This window comes from Pseudorasbora parva, chromosome 4 (genome assembly GCF_024679245.1).
Source record: "Pseudorasbora parva isolate DD20220531a chromosome 4, ASM2467924v1, whole genome shotgun sequence".
Lineage (NCBI taxonomy): Eukaryota > Metazoa > Chordata > Actinopteri > Cypriniformes > Gobionidae > Pseudorasbora > Pseudorasbora parva.
Genome location: NC_090175.1, coordinates 19,119,129 through 19,130,212, shown reverse-complemented (window position 1 = coordinate 19,130,212; position 11,084 = coordinate 19,119,129). Strand labels below are relative to the sequence as shown.

General features: G+C 35.5%; 1 long non-coding RNA gene across 1 annotated transcript; it reads left to right on the top strand.

The window, feature by feature from the left end:
* The first annotated feature begins 424 nt into the window (after positions 1-424).
* On the top strand, positions 425-1,149 carry LOC137073946 (uncharacterized). The gene is made up of 3 exons (XR_010904834.1): positions 425-483; positions 708-804; positions 998-1,149. It is a non-coding gene; the product is annotated as an uncharacterized lncRNA (long non-coding RNA).
* The last annotated feature ends 9,935 nt before the right edge of the window (positions 1,150-11,084 follow it).

The following is an 11,084-nucleotide window of genomic DNA, read 5'->3' as shown; positions in this document are numbered from 1 at the left end:
TAGATTTCATTAAATTTAATATGTAAACTTTATTTAGCAAAATTAATTTCTTGTTTTTTTGACAGTTTTTTTGCATTGAAATTATTTAAAAATTACTGGAATAAAATCTACTAAATGTGGTTGTTAAGGATTTAGCTATTATTTTTGAATAATTTAAACTCGAGAGAATATTGAATTAATCCAACATGATACAAATGAGCTGTTTTCAATTTAGAAGCATTTCCTGTTAAAACGCATGCTTAATGCAGCTCACAGCACGAGGCACACATGCACTGGAGTTCCTCGATGCAGACTCATTTCTGACAAAGGTAAGGACTATTATGTAATTTATATTTGAAAAAGCTGTTGTAAATTGTCCAAGTTGTCTACTTGATGTAATATGAGTTTTTAATATATAGGGCCTATAGGACTTTAAAGGTGCTATGTCGTTGCTGCCTATGTGTGGATCAGATTTAATCAAAAAATGGGTCTGGGATGACGTGGGTGAGAACATGAAATTTTATTTTGTGTGAACTAACCCTTTAATCTGGTTTTCTTCAGTAAATTTTAATGGAAAAAGCATTATTTTTCACATATTTAACTTATCTCAAATGTGGTGTTGATTTTGATTGCTTGTCCAGGGTGTTGCTATTGGCACTGTTTAAAGCATGTTTGGTAAATGTCACGGCCATTAGAGGAGATATCATTAATTAATTTCTTTCTTTTAGAATGAACATTGTCCTGTTGATATGACGATAGGGGGACATCCGCTGCATGACAGAATTCCTTGGGGAACGTACAGGAGATCTCATCAAAGAACTCAACGTATGCAAACTTAATTTCAATATACCAAATGTGTGAGTTTAAATAAATTATTGTTGGTTACTTAACCATAATATTTTTGACTGGACTTAACTTGTTTGATCAGTATCGTAAGATACAAATAGAGTTTCAGATTTTCTCTTTTAATCAGTATTTCTTTTTTTGTTTTTAGTCTCACTGCTGTTTATGATTGCAGGAAAATGAAGAACAGTCAGGAATTGAACAGCTTGTGATGGCAGTAATTGTGACCAGGACAGGAGCTAAAAGTGACAGTCCAAATGACACTGGAATTGTTATCGAATGCTTGGAAGTTCTCATAGGCCTTGAAGTTGCAGTTCTGATGGTAAAGTTCACACTGAGAATACAAAATTTGTGACTTGTTGGCAATAAAATGAGTTTGTAATTCATCTTTGATGTCTGTCTGTTATTCATACCTGCAATCAGATTTAATTAAATGATTTTAATTAATTCACTCATTAAAAATAACAATACCAACTTAAATTTGTGTTAAATCAAAATAATTCCAATAAGTAGTATCCATTATTAAAGTCAGGTTTTTGTCCAAGGAAACCAATATTTTTGTTTAAATTTTACTTAATTGTTTTGTGTGATGTTTGCAGTTACTCATTTTGAATGGTTGATTTTTAATGTGCTCATTTGATTAATTCTAACTCATTTTTTAAGTGTTGTTGAATTTAATTAATAACATTGCTTGTAATCTGTTGCCACAATTTTATTGAGTAGATATAGGGTATTATTTTTTACAGTGTAATGCTTCGACATACCAAGACATTTTGACTATTTCATGCTCCCAACTTGACTGCATACCAGTGCACAAAGCACGGTCCATAAAGACGTGGATGAGGGAGTTTGGTGTGAAGGAACTTGACTGGCCTGAACAGAGTCCTGACCTCAACCCAATAGAACACCTCTGGGATGAAAAGAGCTGAGACCAACATCAGTGCCTGGCCTCACAAATGCGCTTCTAGAAAAATTGTCACAAATTCCCATAAACATTCCTAAACCTTTTGAAAAGCCTTCCCAGAAGAGTTGAAGCTGTTATAGCTGCAAAGGGTGAACCAACTCCATATTAAACCCTACAGATTAAGAATGGGTTGTCTCTAAAGTTCATGTGCATGTAAAGTCAGATGTCCCAAAACATTTGGCAGTATTGTGTATGTTAACATGTTTGCTTGGGCATGACACTGGCAGTGACAACATGCCATTCAATATTTGTTTCTATTATTTCATCAGGTCAATACAGGATGTTACAAAACCCCTCCTGTGTCTCCATGTACAACAGCATATGGGCCAAAGCCTCTGAACATTCAAAATGTGTGTTTTTTGCCTGTACTGTTTAAATTGTGCTTCCAGACAATAAATTTAAAGTACAACTAACACTTATGATGACCTTGTTATCTTGTCTTGCTCACAAGATGTTTCACTGTTTTTAAGAAAGCAACGTTTCTTATCTCCTGAGATCCTACAGAATGTCCTTCTTGTGTGTGGGGTGGTAATTTTTAAAGACAATTTAGCAAACCTAAGGTTCAGTGAAGGTTTTCTACTACAGCAGCATGTAGGCAGCTACAATTACTGCATCATGACTAAACTGCTTACTTCAGGACCTCATTTTTGAGATATTGTCACTCACTCTTTAAAGGGATTGTTTCTCTGCAGGGCAACCAAGATATAGGTGACTGTTTTTTCAGTAGAACACAAATTAAGATTTTAAACTCCAACCATTTCAGTCTGTCAGTCATATAATGAATGTGAAACATAACAAAAAACAAAACAAAAAAACAAGCACAGACAAATCCAAATAGAACCCTGTGGCTCGTGAGGAAACATTGATGTCTTAAGACACAAAATGTTCGGATTGTGTGAGAATGTCACGATTCATGAATTCATCGTCTCATTCTGTCTGTGTTGTGTGGTGTTGTTGGAGGCGTGGTCACTGAATACTCATCACCGATTACTCTCACCTGCTGCACCTCATTACCAGGCCCATATATTCCTGTGTCTCACTCAATCTTGTGTCAGATTGTTACAGTGTGTCCTGGTGTTCCTGTGTGTCGTGGTCTTCGTTGGGATGTCTTCGTTCCTGCCGAACGTGTCTGCTCGATTGCCTCCCTGCTTCACGGAAATCTCAGTGCCCAGTGAATTTCCTTTGGACTCTGCTGTTATCAGCCCTTGTGACTTTCTGATCAATCTGATGTCTTGAGAGATTAAACTTTTATCTTCTTTGCAATTGGATCCTCTGTTCTTTCTCCTAGCGCGCACGACAGAAACGAACAGTATTTATATAATTTCTTGTGGTTGTTTTTCCATGTTTTTTGTGCATGTTTGTTTATTTTATTTTTACTCATAGATTTTATCCATTATACGACAGACAGTCTGCAACGGTTGGAGTAGAGTAAAAAAATCTTAATTTGTGCCCAACTGAAGAAACAAAGTCACCTATACCTTGGTTGCCCTGGAGGTAAGCAGATAAACATCAAATTTTCAAACTACCCCATTCAGACCCTGTGTCTGTTCCATTGGACATAGCTTTTCTCTGGTTTAATGTAATTTAAGTCAAGATTAAATGTTGCCAAATAACTGGAACCTGGGACCTGAAGACTGTGGACGAAGGCAAATGCCAGGGGAAATGGTTTTGTATAAACAATTTGTTTCCCATGCCTAAAACAAAGTCCAGTAGAACTAAAATGATTGATTCATTCTCTGATGAAATGCATATCACATATCTTTCACCACAGCTTACATTTTCATTTGAGATCTGAAGTGTTTGTCTCAGGGGTTTTAAGTTGTATTACACAAGTGGCCATCTCTATAATTGCCAAGACATTTGTCTTTTTGACACCAAAATCACCTTTCTATAATATCTATTCACATGCCAACAAGCTGCAGCCAAATAGTTTTGGATTGGTAGCCTCTGTCTGACATGCGTCTAAAAGCGTTCTTTTATTTAATAGCTGAATGTACTTTTTGTCTCTCAGAATTAACCATCCAAAAACACGCATAGAATAAAATAAAGGCAACATTGTATCTGGTGGTATAGGATATGACATCTAATGGATCTAATGGTGTTAGGTTAATTGCACATGGCAGTTATAAAAGCGGGCAGTGCTGACATGCTATGGGATTCAACAGTTTAAGGAGAGAATGTAGGAAAGTGGCTCACAAAGCAGTGCTTTGTCATTTAATCACAAGGCTGGGTTTTTTAATCTTGTTGTCTGTCTTTTATTTGTTCGCACTTCATGATCAGACAAGTTGTATTCACCTTTGATTTGACACAAATTACCTCTTAAGTAAATAACTCACACTGATAATGCAGGTCACATACTGCATGGCTTTAGAAAGTATTAGTACTAAAACCAATAAATAAATGTAATACATTTGAATGAATTTAATTTCATTAGGTAACAAAACCAGTGACATAATAAAAGAAATAATTAATAATAATAAAAAATTGATTTGATTAAAGCAGCAGTCTGTAGTTTTTCCTCTTTGTCGCCATCTCTGTTTGAAATCTGCAATTGCAGTAATTCACGGTGTCGTAAGAAATCCTGTCCCCTGTAAAATATTGTCCGCTCAGGACCCCAGAGTGATTCTATTGGCTGAAAGAATTTTGTTAATCTGTTCAGAGCCTAATTTTTACAAAATCGCATTTAGATTTTTGTTGTTTAAATTGTATTCAAACTATTTTTTTAACGTCTTGCAAATTATGTTTCATATACTAGTATATAACCGAAGTTATAAGTTGCGAAATGAAGCATATCTCATTCTTAATGTTTTTATAGTTAGCGTACGTTCTAGCATAGCATACATCTACCCGATTAGCTTAGTTAGTAACATCAGCATTGCGTGACTACATGTAATGTGCATTAGGGCTATCTGTAGTTCAGTTTCTATTTCTGTGCAGTCTAATTTCTAATTTGTATACCAACAAATTAATGTGGAGTAGAGGTGAATTGCTCCCTCTCATAGCCAGCACAAAACAATAGATATATAACATAATGCATATAGCAAAACAAGAAGGGCACAACAAAGAAAACTCCATAACTGTATGAATTAGGCGAACAAGTGTGCTACTGTTACATTATTGAACCATTGAAATGTCTTAGGCCTACCTGTTCAGCAAAAAAAAAAAAAAAAAAAAAAAAAGCTGAAAAGACTCTTCAAAACAAGTTCATGCTACCTTTCAAAAGCCCTTTACCTTGTTTTTTCATCGGCCCGGTTGAAGTCTTTTTTTTCTGTAGCCACTTAGAAAAGTCTTTTGCATTTTACAACTGTGAATTTCCCGAGTTTGGCGACAGAGAGAAGTGGGAGGAGAGAGGGAGACAGGTGCGGGATTGAGAATGAGTTTCACCTGTGAGGATCATCGGTCTTGAGTCCTCTCATGAGGGAGCTCGGAGGCAAATAAGGACGAGCAACACCAATGAAGGACGAGAGAGGACCAGGCCTGGAATTTATGTTGTTTTGTTTATGTTTTATATGTATGTGTGGCATGTGTCGGCTGAGGGGCTGCCTGCCTTACTTTCGTTTTGTTTGTTTTATTTATTAAAGTCTTTAAATGTTCTCCATTTCTCGCCTGCTTCTTCCCATCAGAACCAACTTCATTACATTCCGGTTGTCACTGGTGATTGTCGTTTGAACCTTTTTGGATCCACCTTCAAATTACTAAGTTTTATTACATCAAGTGCTGTGAGAAAAGGCTATACACCTCCTCCTACATCCTCACATAACTCTATAAAAACGGTGCTATATAGTGCTAAAAGTGGTTCTTTGGCTTGTAATCATAAGGGAACCACTTTAAGTGCTGTATAGCACCAAATCTTGGCGTATCAGTTGTTCTTCAGCAGTTCTTCACCAGTTCTTTGGGATGACTGAGGTGCTATATAGCACCGATCCCATATACAGAAGCTGTTAAGCCCCTCTATGGTTCTTCAGCGGTTTTTCAGTGGTTCTTTGGGGAAGTAAAGGTGCTACCACTGCCATACAAATAACCTTTCAAGCGTCTTTAAAGGTTCTTTATATGCCAAATAACTACTGTTGGTGCCGTTTAGCACCATTATTGAGGAAGAAATAAAATGTGATATGGCACCTCTTATGGGTTCTACATTACATCATTTGACGAAGGTGCTGTAGATCACCTTTAAAGATATAGTGATATTTAGCACCAGAAGTTGTTCCCTTATGATTACAAGTCAAGAACCACTTTTATTGCCAAATAGCACCAATATTTTTAGAGTGATGCAATATAGCCTGCTAACCGGGACACCTTCTTTATGTGTACAGATGTGACGTAATGATGCAATGTATTTCCAGCAGAAATCCACCAGTACCACTGGAATTAAAAACATGATTATAAGGTCACCGTTGTAAATCGAGCTAAGGTAAGCATAACATTTTGAACACTGACTCGTATGTACTTGCTCAAAAATTTATTTTGGAGAATTTTTAACCCAAAAAAGTTACGGACTGCAGCTTTAATTGCAATTACCAACTGGTCCCACACAGATGTCCTAACAGATCGACCAGATGTCCCTATAGTTAATATGATGAACAACATGATCCACTAAGTTTGACAACCAGAAGGACCAAATACTATATTTTTTTTATTTTATTTTTGGACATGTATCTGTTGTTTCATTATTTAAAATGCCCCAAAACTTGGAATGACATTTATATATAAGACACAGTGTGCCTTAAGTTTCAAATGTTGGAGCATTTAAACGTCATTGGAATCTGTATGTGCTGTGTGACACCCCCCCCCCCCACACACACACACACACACACACACAATGTAAACCTTAGTTTTTTGTAAACCTCAGAAAAGGTCAAAACATGGGAAGTTGTGAAACAAGTTTAAATCTTAACAGAACTAGCCATCCATGAAAAAAGAGTGTTGGAAGCAGCAGGGATGAAATGTGGGAGACCTCAAGAAGAGCATTAGTACAGACATACAAAAGTTAAAAACAGCATGTACCTTTCAGAAATCTTCTTTGTACAGGCAGAAAGCCTTAGAAAGCTCTGCTGACAAAAAAACAAAAACAAAACAAAAATCTTCATATCGTCTCAGCTGCAAATTGCCCACAGGCATCTGAGAGACAACATTGTAGAGGCGGATTTTATTGACTGACTAGAGAAAAATTACTTTTTTTGGACTCATTGCTACCCTCTGTATTCAGTGCAAGTCTAGCATAATATTCTGTTACATTTATGGTAAAAAACTGGCAGCTGTGGTTGCTAGAAATTTACCATAAAAAATATGGTAGCAACATTTTAGGTTTTACAGATGTGTGTTAAATGTACAGTACATTACCAATCTATTGGAATACTAACATTAGCTCAGTGGTGATGAGAGTCACATGATAAATCAAAGCTCATCACATGCAGCTTTTTAGGAGGACAATAATATATAGAAGGTGCACAGTGTCATTCACACAAACACTAAACACTTTCATGGTAAAATATAATAATTGCAATAAATATCATTTTAACAACATTCGATGTAAAACCCTAATGTACATAACTGATTAGAAAAAAACTAAGAAGAAACAGTTATTTCAACAAACATACATTAAACGTGAAGTGTCATGCAGGAAATTCTGGGAATGTAAATGATTTTTTTTCACTTCCAAAAACTGTAAATTAATGGTATTTTACTGCAAAATATTCACTGTATATAGTTTCGAAATGTTCTATTAACCAATTAACTATTTTCCCCCATGCATTTTTAGTCTTTTACTGGTAAAACCATTTTTTTTTACAGTAGCCTAATAATAATAATAATAATAATAATAATAATAATAATAATAATAATAATAATAATAATAATAATAATAATAACAATAATAATAATCAAATAAAGCAGTTAGAGCATTTAAGAATTAAGTTAAAATCAGCTTTCAACACTTGAGGGGATGTTTTTTTTAATTTAAATAGTTGTGTCTCAGATATTTAAAACATTTCAGATTCAAGGTACAAAGCAGATGTATACCATTCATATTGTGACAGTGGTGTTCAGACATGAGACAAAGATAGAAGAATAGCTCAAAATACTCAAAGTTTTAGCACACCAAAACATAATGATGATCGGGCAAGGACTGAGTGCCCGGGAGGAACTTAAGTAACAAACTAGGACAAGGGTAATTAATGAACACAGCTGAACTAATAATGAGGAATAAAAAACTAAAACTAAGCAACTCATGGGCTGCGTCTGAAACCTGAAAAATGCCACATTCGGAAGACACATTTCAAGGTAAGGAGGCATCAGGGCACATCCGAATCCAATGTTAGATTCACTTCCTCCTGAGATACCTTCATCTGATCAGGTTTTTAAAGCAGCATACATGTATCCTTCCCTGATATCCCACAATCCTGTGGGTTCCATTTTGTGACCAAAAAAAAAAGATGGTGTCCTAAAGTTGCATTTGCTGGTCAGTTTGCGTGTAAATGTACATTTTTTTGACCGACATTTTCCACTCCTGATGTCATTTCTAGCGAGGAATTACTACTGTTGTAATTAAATATTTATTTTAGTTCTCACCAAAGCTCTCTCTATGATCTCACCAGAGTTAGTTCTCACCAAAGCTCTCTCTATGATCTCACCAGAGTTAGTTCTCACCAAAGCTCTCTCTATGATCTCACCAAAGAGTTAGTTCTCACCAAAGCTCTCTCTAATGTCTGTAGATCATTGAACTGTTACACTGCCCTAGAAGTCTGTCCGGAACCAGTTTCTTGAGGTGCCTTCTAGCACAAAACGCTGCCTTACAAGTCATTGTCTGATTAGGCAGTGAGGCAGCCATGATGAAAATGACAACAAATTAAAAGTCCATGATAACTAAGACAAACTAAACATAACTGTGATACATATAGGTTGTCAATATATTAACCTTTTATCAGTTAATGAAATATAAAATTTTATTTAATCTTTTTATTGCAAATTTAACAGGATATTGTTTATACGATGTGTATAATGTATATAGTTTCAGACTGCAATGGGACAAACTTCATATCACATTTAAAGTTTTTTGAGGGAAGGTCTTGGCATTATACTTGCACTTCACACTCACAGTTTGGTGGTCAGCTGACCATTCCTCTTACCTTTCCTCTTTCATCAAGATGGGACATTTGAGGGACGGCATCATTTCTCACTGCCTAATCTTGACACCCCCAATTATTGCCTCTCCTGCCTGCTAAAGATTAGTCAAAAGCCTCAGTGTCCTGAGGCAGGCCATATTTTCACAACCCTGTCAGTTTCATAGTGCTATAACTCAGGATAAGGTCAGCCAAGAGCCACTCGGTTAAAGAGAAACAGGCCTGGGGTTAATTGAAAGACTTTGTACCTGGCATCTCCCTCTCTTACGATAGCACCAAAGTCCCAAGCGCTGAAACAGACCGCTAGGTGTTAAAGCCATCATGCCATTTAATGGGATCCTCTTCATGTAATATGAAAAGCTTTTACCAGGCCACCCTTTCAAATGATGTGTCTGTAGCTGGAGGGGTCTCGTTGCAGACATTTCCCCCAGGCTTGAGATGAGCTCGATTTAGCGTTTCTTTGACTCGGCTGTGCTTTCGAATAGCCTGGGTTTGCTAAGACAAAGCAAGGACATGGAGCAATATAAAAACTGTCAGTTTACATGACGAAGGGTTGTTGCGCGAAAATGATTCTAACAGTGTGTTGTTAGAGAGGCACATTTTGTTGCTGCCATGCTCAATAAAGCTAAATAAAAGTGCAGATAAAAGGGCCAGATAGAATGCAATGCCGCAGCCATGCGTTGACGGAAAGCGGCCGCTGATCCATGGCCTCTATTATAGCTGGTGTTTAGTGGCACAAATGCTCTTTCTTGTTGCTCCTTTCACCCTTGAAGACCTCAGTCCTCATGTGTGCCTGTGAAACACATTTCAACCACTGACCCTCAGACTCATGCTTCTCCATCTCCCTGCAGTAGATCGTGATACAAAAACTGATGTGTGTGCGTTTGTGTAAAAAAAGATTATAATATTCACTAGATTAGATAGATGGTAAAAATTTAAGTATATAACTATATTATATAAAATACATACACTGTAAAAAAAATGGCTCCAATTGAAAATGTTCAAGTGACTGATCACATCGAAATTTTTCAGTTGGCCGAATTGAAATTCTCTGAATTGATGCAATTTAATTCACAGAAATTCAATTCGGCTAACTGAAAAATTTAGATGTGATCAGTCAATTGAAAATGTTTTAATTGGAGACCTGATTTTTTGTTGTTGATTTTTTTACAGTGTATATACAGTGGGGCAAAAAAGTATTTAGTCAGCCACCAATTGTGCAAATTCTCCCACTTAAAATGACGAGAGAGGCCTGTAATTTTCATCATAGGTACACTTCAACAATGAGAGACAGAATGAGAAAAAAATCACGACAATCACATTGTCTGATTTTTTAATAATTTATTTGCAAATTATGGTAGAAAATAAGTATTTCAACCAACACCATATTAGAGAGGTTGTCATAATTGTATGCCTTTATGTAATTTAAAGTAAATTTTGATGTAATCTATCTATCTATCTATCTATCTATCTATCTATCTATCTATCTATCTATCTATCTATCTATCTATCTATCTATCTATCTATCTATCTATCTATCTATCTATCTATCTGTCTATCTATCTGTCTGTCTGTCTCTCTGTCTGTCTGTCCGTCCGTCCGTCCATCCGTCCCTCGCTCTCTCTCTCTCTCTCTCTCTCTCTCTATATATATATATATATATATATATATATATATATATATATATATATATATGGCTGTTTGGAATATGGTTGTATTATAATTGTTACATGTTCGTTTTGCATTAGCAGTGATTCATTTCTATTACCTTGTCTTGTATCTTGTTATCCTGGGTATTTATACCCCTGTGTTTAAGTCTTTCTATGTCAGTCGAACAAAAAAGACAATGCTGTTTGGATTATTTTTCTCTGTTTGGATTATTGTTATCATCTTCCCTGTTTGGACATCATGCTTCCCATGTGGATTATTCCAATTTGTTCCACCCCTCCTTCCTTCCTTCCTTCCATTTAATACGCTATAACAGAGAGAATAATGTTTCTAATGATTTAAAAATATGTATAAAAAAAAAATATATATATATATATATATATATATATATATATATATATATATATATATATATATATATATATATATATATATATATATATATATATATATATATATATATATATATATATATATATATATATATTTTACTTTGGGCTTTTTTTCTTTGT